Genomic DNA, 7,533 nt, shown 5'->3' on the forward strand with positions numbered 1-7,533 from the left:
TAAAACTGGTTTCTAAACTTTCTAAATTTAAGAATAAACTCACACACAGAAAATATATCAAATATTGCAAAAACAAAATTTCAAGAAAGTAAAAAAAGTCCCATTTTTCTCTTAAAGATTGGCTGATTTCGGTCCAACGTGAAGGCTGCACAGCAAATTTCATAGACGTTCCAAGATTAAATCTATTCATAAAATCTGTGTAAATGTGTAAAACTATTCAACTCTCTTTTTATCTAGTTTATAATGTAAAAAGTAGTGAATTTACATGCAAATCATGCCAAAAAAAAAGAATTTTGATAGTATTTATGACTGTGGGTTTTCGTAAATTAAGTGTATTTTAGATACAGTCACACTTTTTTCTTTTTAAATAAAAAAGTTCCAGCCATATAATTTGCCTCAACCAACATAACTAACATGCCGACAAGCAGAGATGTCAGCTGTACGGTGGCTGAGTGGGTGTGGGTGTCTTCTGTGTACTCCGCCTTCCTTCCACATTCCAACCACATGCATGATAAGTTCATTGGAGACTCTAAAAATTGTCCAAAGGATATGAATGGTTGTTTTTTTACAGGAAAATCTAAGATTAATACTCGTACGTGTAAAATAGGTAGAAACATTTTGCTTAAAACCCCATAAACGCAAATTTGATCTCAATTTAAGAATCTTATAAGAGCATTTGGCCTACTTCTTACCTTGTAATGAGAACATTTGACTTAAATCTAGCTATGTAATTAGGAACAAACTGCTTATTTCAGGTCTCGTTATAGTCTTAAAAGTCACAAGAAAAATCATTTAGCCAAGCAACTTTTGCTTACCGCACTGGCAATTTTTTTGTGCTTGAAATAAGAAAAGTTGTCTCATTTTAGTATAATTTGGGCATCTGTCAAGTGTGGGTGTTTTTTGCAGTGCAGGAAGAGAAAAGAGCCTTCCCCAAACTGTTCCCATGAAGTTGTGTCACCAAGGTGTGTTGCTAAGGCACGCAACAGTTGACAGGCGTCAGAGCGCAGTGATACAAAGGGAGAAAAAATAGCGCAGCGCAATTGTGAGGTCTGATTTTTTTAATTGAAAACGGTTTTGTGACGCAAATGTGTTACTCTTTTGAACGTATATTATTTTGTGAAGCAAAACGCTTTAATTTTGTGACCCCAGCCAACTAGCTGGAAGTATTTTTGTCAGCTGACCAGAACTCGGCTTATGGGACCAACTAGGTTAAAAGACACTACACTGCTGATGGGGATGTATAAATAAATAACGTATAATATAAATCCGAACTAATCCCTTTAAGATTTTGACGGGTCTGGTCCAACCTCTGATTGTTTCATTAAAGTTCAAAGACTTTTGTCCACCACATAATTTCCATCACTCAAAACAAATCCATTCCCCAAACAGAGAGTGCACGTTTTTAAGCATTTAGCTGTTAACAGAGCACCTCCACTTAGAGCAGGATGCCTGTTTCAACACGTCGGTCTGGCATTAAAACCGGCCACTTGTTGAGAGCAGCACAATGCAGCGATGAGAAAGAACAGGAAGGGTGCAAACAGAAGCGACGAACGCAGCTGACCTGGCTGCTGTTGTAGGAGGCGCCTCGTTTGACTTGAGGTCGCGCTGGGGGCTAGTGTGATCGATTGCGAGCTGACGGCCCGCCTTGGTCTCTAATGAGCCATAGGAGGGGGATGCTGTAGGACGCCAATGGTGTACAGACCAACTCCTGATCTATAAATGTATCATGTAGGTTTTTATTTCCTGCTGTCATTCACTTTGGCAGTTGGATGTCCTCACTTTCTTTGCTTGTTATGTATTTAATTACCGAATAAACACTAATAACTAATAAAAACACAAAGATTTGTCTTTAAGTATATGTATAACATTGTTTTTTGTGATGATAAATAGATTTTTTAAAATGATAAATATCAAGGCACAGCTGAACAGCCCTGATGTAGAGAGACAAAGACAAGTAGATAAGACAAAAGCAGTGAGCTGGCATTGTTCAACGACACGCTGGAACTATTCATGTTGACACCCTGACTGAAAAGCCAGCATTTCAAGAAATGCTGCAGTAGTGATTGCCTGTGAGAAAATACATGTCTCAAACGGCAATTCCACCACTTTACAGCGTGAGAGATGGCATATTAAAGGACATGTTGCATTATTATTATTATTATTGTTATTATTAGAACAATGGCTTATTTGTCTCAAAAAATGTTGACAATGATATTGTTTAGCGTCATTTGTGGGACAATAAACATTTCAAAATGCACCTACACTGTTTTGTGTTTTAGTTAAATCAAAATGTTTGTTTGCCCAGGCATATTTTTTCATCGTACCTTTCTTAACATTAACATTAATATTAGTTAAAATATCATCTTGTCTCGTGGACCCAATCTCGTGCATCGTGTCGTCTCGTGACACCCCTCATGATGGCTTATTTTCTCTGATTATATCTACTATATTGGGTAATACGAGTGTGAAGGTGACTATAGGGGTGTTATTTCATGTCTAGAGGGCTCTAATAATGTTCAAAGTTTTTAAAAGGTCGAAAACACGTTTTCTATGCTCTAACTACAAAAATATTGGATTTATAAAAAAGGAATTCTACTTCATGGAAATGCACTTATCACGGTCGATAAATAATGGATGACTGTATACGGTGTATGAGGCGAATGGTGGTCACACGAGATTTTCGGAACCCCCACAATACATTTCGGAGTGCACGCCTGTACAATGACCATGCGGTCTAATCAGCATCTTGATATGCCACACCTTGAGGTGGATGAATTACGATTTATGAATGTTCAACACCGCAGATTTTGACAGATTTGCGAACAGTATTTGAGCGAAAAAGGCCCTTTGTGCACATAGAAAAATTGTACATCTTTGAGTTCAGCTCGTGAAAAATGGGAGCAAAAACAAAAAAACAAAAATGTTCCATATATATTTTTGTTGAGTGTATTTATTATTTCATGTACTATTTAATTCATAATTTAATGTATTTTAAAATCATAATTGTTCTTTTTCTGTTAAAATTATATATTTTTATTTTTTTAATCGACTCGTGTGACTTGTACAACTTATAAATGCCTTTCGTACGTGTTTATTTTCGTCTTTTTTGGTCGAAATGCAAGAGTGTGTATCTTCTTGCACGGGTGCGTAGTATAATAAGATTTAACGGAAGCAGCTGTCCAAATTACATTAAAACAACCTAGAAATGTGCGGAAACATGACATGCTTGTTGCTTTAAAGAGACACCTTTTGCTTTGCATGCCAGGGCGAGTGACTTTAACGTGCCTATGGCTTAATTAGTCTAATTGCAATTTCAAAAAAATAGCCCAAACTGATGCAGTTGTGCTCTACAAAGTACACACCTTTGTATACACTTTTGCACGTATCTGTATGAGGACAGGAATGCATTCCTGCACCCAACCCAACACAAAATCTCAACCCATTCCTAACATAAAGCCTGTAAAAGACGTCTTAACCCTCAAATTGCCCTTCATCTGTGTGTGTGTGTGTGTGTGTGCATGTGTGTGTGTGTGTGTTTTTGCCCTGACTTGTACTTGAGACATGGTGGCTGCATTTTAAGTGTCTCCTGGCACCCTCCACAATAAAAGATGCTCTGATACAGGTGGTTTGGCATGCTGCATTCAAACACACACACACACAATGACAATGACCACACACACACAATGTTGGCGATACACGCCAGTGTTAAGAGCACGATCAGGTGACTAGCCTCAATCGAGTGTGCCCCAAAGGGGTGTACTATCTTTGATGAGTGCTTTAATAAGTTGTTACTGACAATGTTTGGTTTTCCTTTCGGTGTGGGTGTGTGTGTGCGTGTGTGTGTGTGTGTGTGTGTGCGTAAGCACATAATTTGAAAAGGCTTGAATTACATGACAGACACCAATCATGTTACTGAAGACACACAACACGCACATGCAAAAACCTGACTGTTGGGGTTGCAGGTAACCTGAGCATGCAGCCATGATGGTGTCACATACCACAAATATTTCACCGTTAATGCATCAAGTTAAAACAGTAACACAAGTTCGGTTTTAAATGTCATTAAAAACAACAACAAATCAAACAACATTTGTCAACTAACCTCAAAATTTGGTTTATTTTCCACGAACTGCATTACTTTTTGCACGAAGATTCTCACAAAAACAGATTCCCTTATGTCACATCTCCTCCAGAATGTTGTCAGAGTCTTTAAACATAGCCAGAAGTTCTGTTCAGAAGTCCAGACGTCCACGCTAGTCTTGGATGACAAAGTGTCTCCAACATTTTGACTGGTACTGTAAGTGCACAGGAAAATAACACACAATCTTTCATCCTGGCCTCTACCACAACCCAAGTGTAAACAAAAATGAAGAAAAGGGAATTTGTGAATCATTATACTTTTTTTGTTGTTAGTTAGCAGGGCTACTTCCAGGCTCAATACAATACAATCGGATGGACTGCGCCAGTTTAACCATCCATGTTGTATCGTGACTTAAAGAGAGGAAAATATAACCTTAGCTAACAAACTGATGAAAAACAGGGGAGGACACAAACGTTACTATCAAGTGCTAACATTACACTCACATTTTAACGGCAACATCATGCTAGGTTAGCCTATTTGCTGAAGAAAAACAAAACAATCAAACTTACAGCTCCCACATGTGAGGCTAACTGGCGGACAGTTGACGGAGCCGCACTTTATTTTAGGAGGTGTAGGGGTTTTGTGTTTTTTCAACTTTCAACTTCAAAAGCGGGAGCTTTTTTCAAAAGTAGAGCAAAAAAGTGGCGGGAGATGAGAGCTTTTTCTCATGTGTGGTACTCACAAACAGGCTCTAGGGACACATATTACTGTTGGAACACCATTAAAACACACAATATGCACGATAGGGGACCTTTTACGCATCCCTGAAAACCCTCTGACCTTGAGCGATCAGCACGCTTTACATCAGCGAGGGACCAGGGCTGGAAAAGTTGTGTCCGTGTGGAGTAGCTGTGATGCTATAAATACACTGTTCCTATGGTGAATGCATACACACACACACTCACACGTCGAAAAAAAAATTCCAGTAAAAGTTAAAGAGGCGTACTTTTCAGCGATGGACTGTCACACACAGGCGAGCTTTCTTAGAAAAGCAGAGCATTCAGTCTAGCATTCAATTACGTGTGCAGTGTCCATCAAACACCCCCCGCCCCTTTCTTTTAGCATGCACCTCCATGGTTTAGCAGTCCAAATTCAAAACGTCACATTTTTTGTGTTTATTTTTTTTCAGACCAGCAGCATTGTATTGAGTTTCACAAAAAGTGAAACCCCCCAGTCCTTTGCCCCCGCCTCCAGTCTCCAGTGGTGGTGGTGGTGGTAGCCCTGGTGTGGTTTCCTGCATGTGTCGTGACGTCATGCGGGTATGCTCCACGATAGAAAGGCCTCTTTGTGTCTAAAACGTCTCTGTCCTGTCCCCCCTGCCCCCACCACCAGCCTCCTCTGACAATGATTTTCCTCCCCAGTCCCAAACAGAAAGCTTTACACTGCACAACTTGTTCATCACCACCACATGTATGACCAATTTGGGCTGCTTTCCTCATACTTAGGCCCGTCACGATAATCGATAAATCGATGAATCAACCAATTTTAAAAAACGTAGATCGTTTTCAGCGACCTTGATAAATTGACATGTGCATGCATTTGTGTTTGTATTCCTCATCTCTCTTTCAGGCTGGCTGACACTCTGCAGCTGTCTGTGCGCGTTGGTGCTAAAGTGGAATGAACGGAGAGTGTCAACCCTCCTGTTGTCTCCTCCCCTTTTTGGCCCTGTACGTGGAGGCGCGGTCTCCTTGGCGAACAGCAAATTTGTCTCTTGAGCCAGCATGAATGACGGCACAAAAGCGAACTAACAAGGTGAGCGCATGAACACCGACGAACTGAGATGTCGCATTTGTTCGAGTGTAGTGATGAGGAAGCAGGGGAATGCGACCAACTTGTATGCACACCTAAAACAGGTGGAAAGGAGCCTTCGACCCGACAGTCAGTCAGTGTCGCTCGCTGTATTGCAAAAGGAATGCGACATTTCGGGAAATGTTAAAAATGTTTGCCTGGGAAAATTGCCTGGGAGAACGTACATGTACAAAATGTCACAAACAACAATTCCTTAACTGTATGACAGAGTGAAAGAAGACGTGCTGAAGGACATCAGAAACAGTGCATTTTACTCTGCCACTACAGATATGTGGGCCATTTTCATTGAATTTGTTTGTCTTTTTTTGTTTGTTTAATCTATTGTGTTGTTTGTTTGTTTGTTTGAAAGCTGTTGATATTCCAATTACAATTTTAAATACTTCTCACAAAATGAAGTTTACTGCTTTTGATATGCTGTCATCTCATTATTATGCCAGATAATTAATGGAAAAAATGGTCTCATAAAATGCTGGCAATAATATCAATTATCGACAACAATTTGGAGGACAATTATCGACCAGCATCTTGGTGTAAATTTATTTATTTTATTATTATATAAAAGAAAGTACCGTAGTTATTTACAAAAAAAATAACAATTACATTTTCACATAAAGTTGTGTCTATCCATTTTTCTTTTGCCTCTGAATGTTTTTTGCGATGTGGTTAGGCCCCATCCATGAAACTGTGGTTGGGGAGTCCTGCATTCCGTTCTATTTATTATCTTTATTGTAATAAAACTTACTAGAGTTACACAGTGTTTTTATTGTTGGCGTCGGAAGTCGCTACCAAAACGCCCAAGACTGTACTGACCTGAATCCTATCAAATCCCAGACCTACCAGTTAAAGATTTGTAATGATTATTGCTATATGTCATGTATGACAGCACAATGTCCATCTGAAATACCTGCTCATCTTATGGGTGATGGGGATTTTTTAAATGATTTGCTGTCTAACAAACCAGATAAAAACACTGAAAAAACTGTTGAAGGAAGTGCATAGTTACAAATAATTAAAAAGTGCTTTGTTTGGTCATAAATACTATTCAATATATGAGTCAAATGTGAGGGTGTCAACAATATAGTGACTGTTATATGTGACCGTTGCTATCTAGTGTTCACTTGTTGTATAGCGAATCTCTTTTGGCAAAATAACCATACAGTGCAGTCACACTGCATGACTAAGCTCAGCAAAACTACCACTGCTCATTAATAGTGATGCTTTGGCTCTCTGGCTCCCTCTTCAGGAGCCTCAGTGCCTCAACATACCGTATGCGCGCCGTTTTTGCATGAGAATATACAAAGCGCCACCGTACCGAGCAGAGTTTAGCTGAGTGAATTTTGCTGCTTGTTCGCAAGACCTTTGCACACGTGCTTGTGGCAATAAGTCACATGTGACGCACGTGCAAAATTAAATTAATTGGTTAAAAATCTATATACAATGCATACAGTATGGATTAATATGAATTAATAAACACAAATTATAAATATAATAAATTTAATACATTAATAAATTAACATAATATAATACAGTATAAATAAATTCATTCATTCATTGTATTATATTCTGTATTGTATTCTGTAGCA

The sequence above is a fragment of the Dunckerocampus dactyliophorus genome, chromosome 2, assembly GCF_027744805.1.
Source record: "Dunckerocampus dactyliophorus isolate RoL2022-P2 chromosome 2, RoL_Ddac_1.1, whole genome shotgun sequence".
NCBI classification, from domain to species: domain Eukaryota; kingdom Metazoa; phylum Chordata; class Actinopteri; order Syngnathiformes; family Syngnathidae; genus Dunckerocampus; species Dunckerocampus dactyliophorus.